General features: G+C 40.1%; 1 non-coding gene across 1 annotated transcript; it reads left to right on the top strand.

The window, feature by feature from the left end:
• Positions 1-4180: 4180 nt before the first annotated feature.
• LOC148544543 (small nucleolar RNA R71) lies at positions 4181-4288 on the top strand. The gene has a single exon (XR_015900700.1). It is a non-coding gene; the product is annotated as a small nucleolar RNA R71 (small nucleolar RNA).
• Positions 4289-12983: the final 8695 nt, after the last annotated feature.

Here is a 12983-nt window from a genome sequence, read left to right as displayed (position 1 = left end):
TTACTCTTTCTATTTTTTTTTTCTGCAAGCTTTGTTCTTTGCTGCTTTTTCTTGCTTCAAGAATCATTTTTATGATTTTTCAGATTATCAAATAACATGTCTCCTAGTCATCATTCTTTCAGGAGCCAACATATTTAACATTCTTAAACAACAACTTCAAAAGACATATGCACTGTTCAAGCATACATTCAGAAAACAAGAAGCATTGTCACCACATTAATATAATTAAGCTAAGTTCAAGGATAAATTCGAAACTCATGTACTTCTTGTTCTTTTGAATTAAAACATTTTTCATTTAAGAGAGGTGATGGATTCATAGGACATTCATATCTTTAAGACAAAGTTACTAACTACTAATGATCATGTAATGAAGGCACAAACATAGATAAGCACATAACATAGAAAACGAAAAACAGAGGAAATAAGAACAAGGAATGAATCCACCTTAGTGTTGGTGGCGTTTCCTTCTTGAGGAACCAATAATGTCCTTGAGCTCTTCTATGTCTCTTCCTTGTCTTTGTTGCTCCTCCCTCATTGCTTTTTGATCTTCTCTTATTTCATGAAGCATGATGGAGTGCTCTTGATGTTCCACCCTTAGTTGTCCCATATTGGAACTCAATTCTTCTAGGGAGGTGTTGATGTGCTCCCAATAGTTATGTGGAGGAAAGTGCATTTGAGGCATTTCCGGAATCTCATGGTGATGAGCTTCTTGCGCCTCTTGAGCTCCATGATTGGGCTCTCTTGCTTGCTCCATCTTTTTCTTGGTGATGGGATTTTCCTCTTTAATGAGGATATCTCCCTCTATGTCAATTCCAGCTGAATTGCATAGGTGGCAAATGAGGTGAGGGAAGGCTAACCTTGCCATGGTGGAGGACTTGTCAGCCAACTTGTAGAGTTCTTGAGGTATAATCTCATGAACTTCCACCTCTTCTCCAATCATGATGCTATGGATCATGATGGCCCGGTCTATAGTAACTTCAGACCGGTTGCTAGTGGGAATGATTGAGCATTGAATAAACTCCAACCATCCTCTAGCTATAGGCTTGAGGTCCAATCTTCTTAGTTGAACCGGCTTGCCTTTGGAGTCAATCTTCCATTGAGCTCCTTCTACACATATGTCCATAAGGACTTGGTCCAACCTTTGATCAAAGTTGACTCTCCTTGTGTAGGGGCGTGCGTTCTCTTCCATGTATGGCAAGTTGAACGCCAACCTCACATTTTCCGGACTAAAATCTAAGTATTTCCCCCGAACCATTGTAACATAGTTCTTTGGATCCGGGTTCTTACTTTGATCATGGTTCTTGGTGATCCATGCATTGGCATAGAACTCTTGAACCATTAGGATGCCGACTTGTTGGATGGGGTTTGTTAGAACTTCCCAACCTCTTCTTTGAATTTCATGTCGGATCTCCGGATACTCATTTCTTTTGAGTTTAAAAGGGACCTCAGGGATCACCTTTTTCTTGGCCACAACATCATAGAAGTGGTCTTGATGGACTTTGGAGACGAATCTTTCCATCTCCCATGACTCGGATGTGGAAGCTCTTGTCTTCCCTTTCCCTTTTCATGAGGATTCTCCGGTCTTAGGTGCCATCAATGGTAATGGAAAAACAAAAAGCTTATGCTTTTACCACACCAAACTTAGAATATTGCTCGCCCTCGAGCAATAAACAAAAGAGTAGAAGAAGAAAAAGAAATAGAGGAGAGGGAGAGGGTGATGTGGTTCGGCCAAGAAGGGTATAGAGGGGTTGTGTTGTGTGAATTTGATGAAGAATGGAGGGCTTTATATAGGGAAGGGAGGGGGGTTAAGGTTCGGCCATATGGGTGGGTTTGGGTGGGAAATTGGTTTTGAATTTTGAATGTAGGTGGAGTTTATGAGGTAGGTTTATGGGGAAGAGTGGATGGATGTGAGTGGTGAAGAGATGATGGGGAGGAGAGATTGAGGTGATTGGTGAAGGGTTTTTGGGGAAGAGTGTTTATGGGGTTGTGTGAAAGAGAGTGGTGAGAAGAAGTGAGTGGAGGTAGGTGGGGATCCTGTGGGGTCCACAGATCCTGAAGTGTCAAGGCATTTACATCCCTGCACCATTAGGCATGTAAAAATGCCTTTGTATCCAACTCTGGGCATTCAGCGCCAGGTTGGTGGCCATTTTGGGCGTTGAACGCCCATTTGTGTGCCATTTCTGGCGTTGAACGCCAGAACCATGCCTGTTCTGGCGTTCAGCGCCCAGAAGCTGCCCATTTTGGGCGTTCAGCGCCAGAACCATGCTCTGTTCTGGCGCTGAACGCCAGACAGATGCTCCTCCAGGGTGTGATTTTTCTTCTTGCTGTTTTTGATTCCGTTTTCAATTTTTCTATTTATTTTGTGACTCCACATGATCATGAACCTAAGAAAACATGAAAAACAATAAAAATAAGAATTAGATAAACATTGGGTTGCCTCCCAACAAGCGCTTCTTTAATGTCAATAGCTTGACAGTGGACTCTCATGGAGCCTCACAGATGTGCAGAGCTTTGTTGAGACTTTTACCACACCAAACTTAGAGTTTGGATATGGGAGTTCAACACCAAACTTAGAGTTTGGTTGTGGCCTCCCAACACCAAACTTAGAGTTTGACTGTGGGGGATTTGGTTGACTCTGCTTTGAGAGAAGCTTTTCAAGCTTCCTCTCCATGGTTGCAGAGGGAGATCCTTGAGTTTTGAATACAAGGGAGTTCTCATTCCATTGAAGGACTATTTCACCTCTGTCAACATCAATCACAGCTCTTGCTGTGGCTAGGAAAGGTCTTCCTAGGATGATGGATTCATCCTCTTCCTTTCCAGTATCCAGGACTATGAAATCAGCAGGGATGTAAAGGCCCTCAACCTTTACTAACACGTCCTCTACTTGTCCATAAGCCTGTCTTCTTGAGCTGTCTGCCATCTCTAATGAGATTTTAGCAGCTTGCACCCCATAGATTCCCAGTTTCTCTATTACAGAGAGGGGCATGAGGTTTATTCCTGAACCAAGGTCACACAGAGCCTTAAAGATCATGGTGCCTATGGTACAGGGTATTATGAACTTTCCAGGATCCTGTCTCTTCTGAGGCAATGTCAGTTGATCCAGATCACTTAGTTCATTGATGAACAAGGGAGGTTCAACTTCCCAAGCATCAATGCCAAACAATTTGGCATTCAGCTTCATGATTGCACCAAGAAACTTGGCAGTTTTCTCTTTAGTGACATCCTCATTCTTTTCAGAAGAGGAATACTCATCAGAGCTCATGAAGGGCATAAGGAGGTTCAATTGAATCTCTATGGTCTCTAGATGAGCCTCAGAGTCCTTTGGTTCCCCAGAGGGAAGCTCCTTATTGATCACTGGACGTCCCAGGAGGTCCTCCTCCTTGGGATTCACGTCCTCTCCTCTCCTCAGAGGTTTGGCCATGGCGCTTATGTCAATGGCCTTGCACTCTCCTTTTGGGTTCTCTTCTGTATTGCTTGGGAGAGTACTAGGAGGGATTTCAGTGATCCTTTTACTCAGCTGGCCCACTTGTGCTTCCAGATTTCTAATGGAAGACCTTGTTTCATTCATGAAACTTACAGTGGCCTTAGATAGATCAGAGACTAGATTTGCTAAATTAAAAGCATTTTGTTCAGAGTTCTCTGTCTGTTGCTGAGTTGATGATGGAAAAGGTTTGCTATTGCTAAACCTGTTTCTTCCACCATTATTAAAGCCTTGTTGGGGCTTTTGATCCTTCCATGAGAAATTTGGATGATTTCTCCATGTTGAGTTATAGGTGTTTCCATAAGGTTCACCTAAGTAATTTACCTCTGCTATTGCAGGGTTCTCAGGATCATAGGCTTCTTCTTCAGAAGATGCCTCTTGAGTACTGTTGGATGCAGCTTGCATTCCATGCAGACTCTGAGAAATCATATTGACTTGCTGAGTCAATATTTTATTCTGAGCCAATATGGCATTTAGAGTATCAACTTCAAGAACTCCCTTCTTCATAGGCGTCCCATTACTCATAGGATTCCTTTCAGAAGTGTACATGAACTAGTTATTAGCAACCATGTCAATGAGTTCTTGAGCTTCTGCAGGCGTTTTCTTTAGGTGAATGGATCCACCTGCAGAAGTATCCAATGACATCTTTGATAACTCAGATAAACCATCATAGAATATATCCAGGATGGTCCATTCTGAAAGCATGTCAGAAGGACACTTTTTGGTCAACTGTTTGTATCTTTCCCAAGCTTCATAGAGGGATTCACCTTCTTTCTGTCTGAAGGTTTGAACATCAGCTCTAAGCTTGCTCAGCTTTTGAGGAGGAAAGTACTTGGCTAAGAAAGCCGTGACCAGCTTATCCCAAGAGTTCATGCTGTCTTTGGGTTGAGAATCCAACCATAATCTAGCTCTGTCTCTTATAGCAAAAGGGAAAAGCATGAGCCTGTAGACTTCAGGATCTACTCCATTAGTCTTAACAGTATCACATATCTGCAAGAATTCAGTTAAGAACTGAAAAGGATCTTCAGATGGAAGTCCATGAAACTTGCAGTTCTGCTGCATTAGAGAAACTAATTGAGGTTTCAGCTCAAAGTTGTTTGCTCCAATGGCAGGAATGGAGATGCTTCTTCCATGTAAATTGGAATTAGGTGCAGTAAAGTCACCAAGCATCTTCCTTACATTATCATTATTTTCGGCTTCCATCTCCTCTGCCTGTTCGAAAATTTCTGAAAGGTTATCTCTGGATTGTTGTATTTTAGCTTTTCTTAATTTTCTCTTCAGAGTCCTTTCAGGTTCTGGATCTGCTTCCACAAGAATGTTCTTATCCTTGCTCCTGCTCATATGACAAAGAAGAAGGCACAGAAAAATAATAATAATAATAGAGATCCTTTGTGATGTAAAGGAAGAAACACAACTGTACGGATGGAAGAGATGTGAGATGAGATGTTAGGATATGAATGAATAAATAGAATGAGATAGGGGAGGGATAATTTTCGAAAATTATTTTGAAAAAGAGTTAGTGATTTTCGAAAATGGTTTTTGAAAAATGTTAGTAATTTTCGAAAATTTTTGAAATCAAAAATAAAAATAAAAATAATTAGTTAATTAAAAAGAAATTTTTGAAAAAGGGGGAGATATTTTCGAAAATTAGAAAGAGAGAATTAGTTAGGTGGTTTTGAAAAAGTTAAGAAACAAACAAAAAGTTAGTTAGTTAGTTGAAACAAATTTTGAAAACCAATTTTGAAAAGATAAGTAGTTAGGAGGTTAGAAAAGATATTTTGAAAAGATATTTTTGAAAAAGATAAGATAAGAAGATATTTTTGAAAAGATATGATAAAATTAGTTTTGAAAAAGATTTGATTTTTAAAATCACAATTAATGACTTGATTCATAAGAAATCATAAGATATGATTCTAGAACTTAAAGTTTGAATCTTTCTTAACAAGCAAGTAACAAACTTCAAATTTTTGAATCAAAACATTAATTGATTATGTTATTTTCGAAAATTTGGTATAAAAATAAGAAAAAGATTTTTGAAAAATATTTTTTTGGAATTTTCGAAAATAACTAAGAATTTTGAAAAAGATTTGATTTTTGAAAAAGGATTTTGAAAAAGATAAGATTTTCAAATTGAAAATTTGATTTGACTCATGAGAAACAACTTAATTTTTAAAAATTTTTGAAAAAGTCAACTCAATTTTCGAATTTGATGAGAGAAAAAGGGAAAGATATTTTTTTGATTTTTGAATTTTTATGATGAGAGAGAAAAACACAAACAAAATGCAATGCATGAAATTTTTAGATCAAAACATGTGATGCATGCAAGAATGCTATGAATGTCAAGATGAACACCAAGAACACTTTGAATGTCATGATGAACATCAAGAACATATTTTTGAAAAATTTTTAATGCAAAGAAAACATGCAAGACACCAAACTTAGAATTCTCTAATGCTTAGGCACTAAGAATTCAAGAATGCATATGATAAACATGAAAAGACACAAAACAAAAAAATCATCAAGATCAAACAAGAAGACTTACCAAGAACAACTTGAAGATCATGAAGAACACTATGAATGCATGATATTTTCGAAAAAATGCAGGATGCATATGCAAGTGACACCAAACTTATGATGTGACTCAAGGCTCAAACAAGAAACACAAAATATTTTTTTGATTTTTATGATTTTCTAAATTTTTTTGGATTTTTTCGAAAATTATATGAAAAAGATAAAATAAGGATTCCAAAATTTTTAATATGAATTCCAGGAATCTTGCATTGTTATTCTAAAGCTTCAGTCCAGGAATTAGACATGGCTCACTAGCCAGCCAAGCTTTCAAAGAAAGCTCCAGTCCAAAACACTAGACATGGCCAATGGCCAGCCAAGCTTCAGCAGGTGATCATGGATCAGCAGCAGGTGGATGAGCAACAACTAATTTGCTCTTGATAACAAATTGCAAGCCTCAGTCCAAATGAATTTAGACATGGCTTTACAGCCAGCCAGGCTTCACATGCTTCATGAAACACTAGAATTCATTCTTAAAAATTTTGAATAAATTTTTGAAAACATTTTTTTTTTCGAAAACAGAAGAGAGAATTTTGAAAATATTTTTGAAAAATTTTTGAAAAGAAAACGAAAAGAAAGTTACCCAATCTGAGCAACAAGATAAGCCGTTAGTTGTCCAAACTCGAACAATCCCCGGTAACGGCGCCAAAAACTTGGTGCACAAAATTGTGATCTCCAGGCTCGAACAAATCCTGGTAATGGCTCCAAAGCTTGGTGCTCTGATCTTAATTCATGATTGTCACAACTTCGATACAACTAACCAGCAAGTGCACTGGGTCGTCCAAGTAATACCTTACGTGAGTAAGGGTCGAATCCCACGGAGATTGTTGGTATGAAGCAAGCTATGGTCACCTTGTAAATCTCAGTCAGGCAGATGTAAAGTGATAATGGTGTTTTCGAATTTAATATAATAAAATAGGGATAGAGATACTTATGTAAATCATTGGTAGGAATTTCAGATAAGCGAATGGAGATGCTTTTCGTTCCTCTGAACCTCTGCTTTCCTGCTATCTTCATCCAATCAGTCTTACTCCTTTCCATGGCTGGCTTTATGCAAGGGCATCACCGTTGTCAGTGGCTACATCCCCTCCTCTCAGTGAATAATATGCTCACGCACCCTGTCACGGCACGGCTATTCATCTGTCGGTTCTCGATCATGCTGGAATAGGATTCACCCTCCTTTTGCGTCTGTCACTAACGCCCAGCACTCGCGAGTTTGAAGCTCGTCACAGTCATTCAATCATTGAATCCTACTCAGAATACCACAGACAAGGTTTAGACCTTCCGGATTCTCTTGAATGCCGCCATCATTCTAGCTTACGCCACGAAGATTCTGGTTAGGAGATCTAAGAGATACTCATTCTAGCTTAATTCATGTAGAACAGAAGTGTTTATCAGGCACGCGTTCATAGGGGAGAATGGTGATGAGCGTCACACATAATCATCACCTTCATCACGTTCTTGGGTGCGAATGGATATCTTAGAAGCGAAATAAGAAGAATTGAATAGAAAACAGTAGTACTTTGCATTAATCTTTGAGGAACAGCAGAGCTCCACACCTTAATCTATGGAGTGTAGAAACTCTACCGTATGAAAATACATAGGTGAAAGGTCCAGGCATGGCCGAATGGCCAGCCCCTCTGATCTAAGAACCAGGCGTCCAAAGATGGTCAAAAAGACGTAAGATGGTCTAAAGACGCCTAATACACTAGTAAAAGGTCCTATTTATAATAAACTAGCTACTAGGGTTTACATGAGTAAGTAATTGATGCATAAATCCACTTCCTGGGCCCACTTGGTGTGTGTTTGGGCTGAGCCTGAGTGTTGCACGTGCAGAGGCCATTTGTGGAGTTGAACGCCAGTTTCTGTGCCAGTTTGGGCGTTCAACTCTGGTTTTGGATCCTTTTCTGGCGCTGGACGCCAGATTTGGGCAGAAGGCTGGCGTTGAACGCCAGTTTACGTCGTCAATTCTTGGCCAAAGTATGGACTATTATATATTGCTGGAAAGCCCTGGATGTCTACCTTCCAACGCAATTAGAAGTGCGCCATTTCGAGTTCTGTAGCTCCAGAAAATCCATTTTGAGTGCAGGGAGGTCAGAATCCAACAGCATCAGCAGTCCTTTTTCAACCTCTGAATCTGATTTCTGCTCAAATCCCTCAATTTCAATCAGAAAATACCTGAAATCACAGAAAAATACACAAACTCATAGTAAAGTCCAGAAATGTGAATTTAACATAAAAACTAATGAAAACATCCCTAAAAGTGACTAGATCTTACTAAAAACATACTTAAAAACAATGTCAAAAAGCGTATAAATTATCCGCTCATCACAACACCAAACTTAAATTGTTGCTTGTCCCCAAGCAACTGAAAATCAAATAGGATAAAAAGAAGAGAATATACTATAAATTCCAAACTATCAATGAAACATAGCTGTAATCATATGAGCGGGACTTATAGCTTTTTGCCTCTTGAATAGTTTTGGCATCTCACTTTATCCATTGAGGTTTAGAATGATTGGCATCTATAGGAACTTCAGATTTCGAATAGTGTTATTGACTCTCCTAGTTCAGTATGATGATTCTTGAACACAGCTTCTTTATGAGTCTTGGCCGTGGCCCTAAGCACTTTGTTTTCCAGTGTTACCACCGGATACATAAATGCCATAGACACATAATTGGGTGAACCTTTTCAGATTGTGACTCAGCTTTGCTAAAGTCCCCAATTAGAGGTGTCCAGGGTTCTTAAGCACACTCTTTGTTTTTGCTTTGGACCTTGACTTTAACCGCTCAGTCTCAAGTTTTCACTTGACACCTACACGCCACAAGCACATGGTTAGGGACAGCTTGGTTTAGCCGCTTAGACCAGGTTTCTATTCCTTTAGGCCCTCCTATCCACTGATGCTCAAAGCCTTGGGATCCTTTTTATTTGCCCTTGCCTTTTGGTTTTAAGGGTTATTGGCTTTTTCTGCTTGCTTTTTCTTGCTCTTTCTATTTTTTTTTTGCAAGCTTTATTCTTTGCTGCTTTTTCTTGCTTCAAGAATCATTTTTATGATTTTTCAGATTATCAAATAACATGTCTCCTAGTCATCATTCTTTCAGGAGCCAACATATTTAACATTCTTAAACAACAACTTCAAAAGACATATGCACTGTTCAAGCATACATTCAGAAAACAAGAAGCATTGTCACCACATTAATATAATTAAGCTAAGTTCAAGGATAAATTCGAAACTCATGTACTTCTTATTCTTTTGAATTAAAACATTTTTCATTTAAGAGAGGTGATGGATTCATAGGACATTCATATCTTTAAGACAAAGTTACTAACTACTAATGATCATGTAATGAAGGCACAAACATAGATAAGCACATAACATAGAAAACGAAAAATAGAGGAAATAAGAACAAGGAATGAATCCACCTTAGTGATGGTGGCGTTTCCTTCTTGAGGAACCAATAATGTCCTTGAGCTCTTCTATGTCTCTTCCTTGTCTTTGTTGCTCCTCCCTCATTGCTTTTTGATCTTCTCTTATTTCATGAAGCATGATGGAGTGCTCTTGATGTTCCACCCTTAGTTGTCCCATATTGGAACTCAATTCTTCTAGGGAGGTGTTGATGTGCTCCCAATAGTTATGTGGAGGAAAGTGCATTTGAGGCATTTCCGGAATCTCATGGTGATGAGCTTCTTGCGCCTCTTGAGCTCCATGATTGGGCTCTCTTGCTTGCTCCATCTTTTTCTTAGTGATGGGCTTTTCCTCTTTAATGAGGATATCTCCCTCTATGTCAATTCCAGCTGAATTGCATAGGTGGCAAATGAGGTGAGGGAAGGCTAACCTTGCCATGGTGGAGGACTTGTCAGCCACCTTGTAGAGTTCTTGAGGTATAATCTCATGAACTTCCACCTCTTCTCCAATCATGATGCTATGGATCATGATGGCCCGGTCTATAGTAACTTCAGACCGGTTGCTAGTGGGAATGATTGAGCATTGAATAAACTCCAACCATCCTCTAGCTATAGGCTTGAGGTCCAATCTTCTTAGTTGAACCGGCTTGCCTTTGGAGTCAATCTTCCATTGAGCTCCTTCTACACATATGTCCATAAGGACTTGGTCCAACCTTTGATCAAAGTTGACTCTCCTTGTGTAGGGGCGTGCATTCTCTTCCATGTATGGCAAGTTGAACGCCAACCTCACATTTTCCGGACTAAAATCTAAGTATTTCCCCCGAACCATTATAACATAGTTCTTTGGATCCGGGTTCTTACTTTGATCATGGTTCTTGGTGATCCATGCATTGGCATAGAACTCTTGAACCATTAGGATGCCGACTTGTTGGATGGGGTTTGTTAGAACTTCCCAACCTCTTCTTTGAATTTCATATCGGATCTCCGGATACTCATTTCTTTTGAGTTTAAAAGGGACCTCAGGGATCACCTTTTTCTTGGCCACAACATCATAGAAGTGGTCTTGATGGACTTTGGAGACGAATCTTTCCATCTCCCATGACTCGGATGTGGAAGCTCTTGTCTTTCCTTTCCCTTTTCTAGAGGATTCTCCGGTCTTAGGTGCCATCAATGGTAATGGAAAAACAAAAAGCTTATGCTTTTACCACACCAAACTTAGAATATTGGTCGCCCTCGAGCAATAAACAAAAGAGTAGAAGAAGAAGAAGAAATAAAGGAAAGGGAGAGGGTGATGTGGTTCGGCCAAGAAGGGTATAGAGGGGTTGTGTTGTGTGAATTTGATGAAGAATGGAGGGCTTTATATAGGGAAGGGAGGGGGGTTAAGGTTCGGCCATATGGGTGGGTTTGGGTGGGAAATTGGTTTTGAATTTTGAAGGTAGGTGGAGTTTATGAGGTAGGTTTATGGGGAAGAGTGGATGGATGTGAGTGGTGAAGAGATGATGGGAGGAGAGATTGAGGTGATTGGTGAAGGGTTTTTGGGGAAGAGTGTTTATGGGGTTGTGTGAAATAGAGTGGTGAGAAGAAGTGAGTGGAGGTAGGTGGGGATCCTGTGGGGTCCACAGATCCTGAGTGGATCCTGTGGGGTCCACAGATCCTGAGTGGATCCTGTGGGATCCACAGATCCTGAGGTGTCAAGGCATTTACATCCCTGCACCATTAGGCATGTAAAAATGCCTTTGTATCCAACTTTGGGCGTTCAGCGCCAGGTTGGTGGCCATTTTGGGCGTTCAACGCCCATTTGTGTGCCATTTCTGGCGTTGAACGCCAGAACCATGCCTGTTCTGGCGTTCAGCGCCCAGAAGCTGCCCATTTTGGGCGTTCAGCGCCAGAACCATGCTCTGTTCTGGCGCTGAACGCCAAACAGATGCTCCTCCAGGGTGTGATTTTTCTTCTTGCTGTTTTTGATTCTGTTTTCAATTTTTCTATTTATTTTGTGACTCCACATGATCATGAACCTAAGAAAACATGAAAAACAATAAAAATAAGAATTAGATAAACATTGGGTTGCCTCCCAACAAGCGCTTCTTTAATGTCAATAGCTTGACAGTGGGCTCTCATGGAGCCTCACAGATGTGCAGAGCTTTGTTGAGACTTTTACCACACCAAACTTAGAGTTTGGATATGGGAGTTCAACACCAAACTTAGAGTTTGGTTGTGGCCTCCCAACACCAAACTTAGAGTTTGACTGTGGGGGCTTTGGTTGACTCTGCTTTGAGAGAAGCTTTTCAAGCTTCCTCTCCATGGTTGCAGAGGGAGATCCTTGAGTTTTGAATACAAGGGAGTTCTCATTCCATTGAAGGACTATTTCACCTCTGTCAACATCAATCACAGCTCTTGCTGTGGCTAGGAAAGGTCTTCCTAGGATGATGGATTCATCCTCTTCCTTTCCAGTATCCAGGACTATGAAATCAGCAGGGATGTAAAGGCCCTCAACCTTTACTAACACGTCCTCTACTTGTCCATAAGCCTGTCTTCTTGAGCTGTCTGCCATCTCTAATGAGATTTTAGCAGCTTGCACCCCATAGATTCCCAGTTTCTCTATTACAGAGAGGGGCATGAGGTTTATTCCTGAACCAAGGTCACACAGAGCCTTAAAGATCATGGTGCCTATGGTACAGGGTATTATGAACTTTCCAGGATCCTGTCTCTTCTGAGGCAATGTCAGTTGATCCAGATCACTTAGTTCATTGATGAACAAGGGAGGTTCAACTTCCCAAGCATCAATGCCAAACAATTTGGCATTCAGCTTCATGATTGCACCAAGAAACTTGGCAGTTTGCTCTTCAGTGACATCCTCATTCTTTTCAGTGATCCTTTTACTCAGCTGGCCCACTTGTGCTTCCAGATTTCTAATGGAAGACCTTGTTTCATTCATGAAACTTACAGTGGCCTTAGATAGATCAGAGACTAGATTTGCTAAATTAGAAGCATTTTGTTCAGAGTTCTCTGTCTGTTGCTGAGTTGATGATGGAAAAGGTTTGCTATTGCTAAACCTGTTTCTTCCACCATTATTAAAGCCTTGTTGGGGCTTTTGATCCTTCCATGAGAAATTTGGATGATTTCTCCATGTTGAGTTATAGGTGTTTCCATAAGGTTCACCTAAGTAATTTACCTCTACTATTGCAGGGTTCTCAGGATCATAGGCTTCTTCTTCAGAAGATGCCTCTTGAGTACTGTTGGATGCAGCTTGCATTCCATGCAGACTCTGAGAAATCATATTGACTTGCTGAGTCAATATTTTATTCTGAGCCAATATGGCATTCAGAGTATCAACTTCAAGAACTCCCTTCTTCATAGGCGTCCCATTACTCATAGGATTCCTTTCAGAAGTGTACATGAACTGGTTATTAGCAACCATGTCAATGAGTTCTTGAGCTTCTGCAGGCGTTTTCTTTAGGTGAATGGATCCACCTGCAGAAGTATCCAATGACATCTTTGATAACTCAGATAAACCATCATAGAATATAT

Source organism: Arachis ipaensis, chromosome B9 (genome assembly GCF_059453495.1).
Source record: "Arachis ipaensis isolate K30076 ecotype BB chromosome B9, ASM5945349v1, whole genome shotgun sequence".
NCBI classification, from domain to species: Eukaryota; Viridiplantae; Streptophyta; class Magnoliopsida; order Fabales; family Fabaceae; genus Arachis; species Arachis ipaensis.
The sequence above is the reverse complement of the archived record's forward strand: the minus strand, read 5'-3'. Positions and strand labels throughout refer to the sequence as shown.